Source organism: Nicotiana tabacum, chromosome 9 (assembly GCF_000715075.1).
Source record: "Nicotiana tabacum cultivar K326 chromosome 9, ASM71507v2, whole genome shotgun sequence".
In the NCBI taxonomy this organism is placed as follows: Eukaryota; Viridiplantae; Streptophyta; class Magnoliopsida; order Solanales; family Solanaceae; genus Nicotiana; species Nicotiana tabacum.
The window spans coordinates 126,140,693-126,144,397 of NC_134088.1; the positions used below are offsets into that span (position 1 = coordinate 126,140,693).

At 34.9% G+C, this 3,705-nt stretch overlaps 1 long non-coding RNA gene across 1 annotated transcript; it reads right to left on the bottom strand.

The window, feature by feature from the left end:
• Positions 1-316: 316 nt before the first annotated feature.
• LOC142164309 (uncharacterized) lies at positions 317-2,847 on the bottom strand. The gene is made up of 2 exons (XR_012695095.1): positions 2,353-2,847; positions 317-668 (listed from the first exon to the last, which is right to left on the bottom strand). It is a non-coding gene; the product is annotated as an uncharacterized LOC142164309 (long non-coding RNA).
• Between the last annotated feature and the right edge of the window lie 858 nt (positions 2,848-3,705).

Below are 3,705 nucleotides of genomic sequence, written 5' to 3' on the forward strand. Positions count from 1 at the left end.
CTATGTTTTCTTTTAGCTCTTTTAACTACTACCTTAAATTACTGGTGAATAACTGCATATGATTTATTTTTATTAATTTCAATACATAAATATTTCTTTTCTGTGTTTCACTTATCGATTATTATAATTAGGTTTGTGATTTAAAGAGTATAAATTCATAATATATATTCAATGTTGTCACGACCCGGAATTCCCACCGCCGGGACCATGATGGCGCCTAATATTTCACTTGCTAGGCAAGCCAACGTTAGAGAATCATTAAACCAATTCTTATTCCATTAAGTAACTAACAATAATTAGCTAACATGAAATATAGTGAGTGCGAAATAATATAAAAACTGCATTAATTTCTACCATCCGGATCTAGAGTCATAATTCACGAGCATTCTAGAATTCACTACAAGTAATAGTCTGAAAGAAATACAACTGTCTAAATGAAAGAAACAGTAGAACAGAAAAGATAGACGGGGACTTCAAGGTCTGTGAACGCCGACATATCTACCTTGAGTCTCCGGATAGCGGTCCAATAGTAAAATCTCGATCAACCCGAGTCGGTACCAAAATCTGCACAGAAAGTGCAGAGTGCAGTATCAGTACAACTAACCCCATGTACTGGTAAGTGTCGAGTCTAACTTCGATGAAGTAGTGACGAGGCTAAGGCAAGGCACCTACAAATCAACCTATATAATTTAACAGTGTATATACAAATAACAGTAATGAAGAGCTAGACAGAAAATATAGGGAGAAGGAAACATACTGGGGGAGATACGAGATAAGAAAATACAGCAGAATGATAACTGGAACAACCAATATACTATGAATCAACATAAACAATGAATACAGTAAAGGAAAAATGCACGGCATCACCCTTCGTGTTTTTACTCAAAATCTTATCATAAAAATAATAGAAACGATACGGCATCACCCTTCGTGCATTAACTCTCATATTATGGCACGGCATCACTCTTCTAGCATTAACACTCACAATATGGCACGACATCACTGTCACGCCTCCTTTTTCCCGAGGGGGATAGGGATAAGGGAGTTTTTCCAATTAAAGTGACATAATTCGAAATGGAATTATTTATTTGATCAGAGTCGCCACTTAGAATAAGTTATAGTGTCCCAAGTCACCGGTTTATTTTAAATCCCAAATCGAGGAAATTTGACTCTATTTATGGTCTGTGAACACGGAAGACCAGGTAAGGAATTCTGTTGACCCGGGAGAAGGTGTTAGGCATTTCCGAGTTCCGTGGTTTTAGCACGGTCGCTTAACAATTAATATTTGGCCTAGTTATCTGATTTATTATATGTTTTAGAACCTTTTATGTTTTAATGCTTCTATACCGCTTTTAATATTTATGGAATTTGTTTGAACAAGTCGCGATGTCGCGCGCTCGTTTATTTTTTGTACATATTGCGAATCGCACCACGTGAAACGCACCCGCGATTTACAACATGTTAATTTTTATTATTATTTGAAGTTATGGTCGATTCACGTGAAACTCACACTCGAATTGGGGATTATGTATCACGATTATGCAACAAAAATCGTACTCATAGCCGTGATGATTTATAACCGCGCCTAAAGCAAAGCTACGAATGTTCATATCTTAATCATTTATTTCTTTAAGTTCAAAATTATTGTGAGGCATGAGAATTATGGGAGTCGTGGTGAATGACATGTGCATGTTTAACTACTGATTCATTAACAAATTCAATTCCCACAAAGAGATAATATGCATAAACCAAACACACTTTCATAGATAGCTATAAGAACTTACAGGAATACAAGAACTCATTTTAACCATTAATATTTGAAAAAGAAAAAAAAACAAAGTCCATCCCAACGACATCTGAACAAAATCACAAACGTCAACTTTCAGTTAATCATATACTCATCATGTTCTTAATGAAACGCTGGAAATACTTAAACAACTCGAGTGCATAGATGAATTAGCCATTGAAATATGAATCTGTTAATTATATGAGAGGCTACGAAACCAATAAACTGTATAATTCTGCAATTAAAATACTACATTGATTTTTTCAGAAATGACTCTAACCAACTGGTGGTCAATTTCACGTCTCTGTTGTTCTCAATAGTAGCTCAAACCACGAATCATCACTTTTATGTGAATAAACCTTAGCAGGCAGATGTTAGGTTCATCGACAAAACAAAATCATACTCGAATATTTTGAATTATGCTACTAGAACCAGAGATAAACAAAGAGAGAAGTTCAAAGTTAAATTCAACAATTGAGCCTACTGGTTTTACAGAATCGGGCAGAAACAAACAAAGAAAATTTCATTCATGATCCGATATAGTGCAATAAAGAATATGAACATACCTAGATACAGGTGAAAATAAACCGAATGCAACAAGCTAGGGTCTGCAATAGACGATGAGATCCAACAACAGAAACAATAACGAACCGGCAATAGCAACGGCAGCGGAAATCGAACATCGATTTGAATCGGACTTCTCTTTAAAACCCAAAAATATGGAATAACACATAGCATTAGAAGAGCAATTTCAGAAAATCACTTTTAACTCTAATCTCCCTCGGTTCTGTGAGCTTTTTATTCAAAATCTCATAAATGCTTCTGAACTTCAAAGTCGATTTCATACGCTAGTAATGTGCTTTGAGCGCGTGTGTAAAGAAGGACTGATTCTATGAGAGGAGTCTGCAGGTGAGAGAGAGTGAAGGAGAAGGGCAGCGACTGTTTTGTTGAAAGGGGAGGGGAAGTTCGTCTCTTTCTTCTGATAAATGGAGGAAAGCAGGCGGCGGATCCTAGGGTTTTTCCAATGGGGATCCGTTCATCTATGTCTCTGTTGTTAATTCAAGGGAAGAGTGAAATTAAGGTTTATTTTAGAGATGAAGAGGGGATATTGGGCTGGGGCGAATGGAAAGAAAATGGGTCACTAGAAGCACCTGGCCCAAAGCTGTAATGAGACCCCATAGCCTTCTCTTTTCTTTCTTCGTATTTTGCAAGACTAATCAATTTATTTAACACTCTTAATTCCAACTAATTTGTAAAATTAATCTAATGACCTATTTTTCTACAATTAACAAATTCATTTAGCTAACAAATACATGTAGAGTTACTAATGTATTTTTTGGTATTTTAGTGTTTTACAAATGCAATTGATTATGCAATTAAAATCTAAAAAAATGTAAAAATTAAAAATATTTTTTGTATTTTCTTTAGGATTTAAAATGCAACTTAAAAATGCATCAAACATGAATACGCACAAAGAAAACTAAGTAAAAATATAGAAATATAATTTAAAGCTATTTTTTGGATTTTTTTAGGAGTAATTTTATATTAGGGCAAATATTAGGTGCTCACAATCACCCTTCATGCTTTTACACTCACAATATGGCACGGCATCACCCTTCATACATTAACACTCACAATATGGTACGGCATTACACTTCGTGCTTTTACACTCACAAAATAGCACGGCATCACCCTTCGTGCATTAACACTCTCCCTTACCATAATGCAATGAATAAATAACAAGAGGGAGGTAGAATAACAAGTACAAGCTTTACTTCAATATTTGATTCCACAATATCAATCTCAACTTCGAAATAAACACTCAATTATCACCAGAAGATCCGTAAACATGATAAGGATAATTAATTTAACAACATTAGACTAAATATGTAGCAATTAGGCATTGAAAAGAGACAATA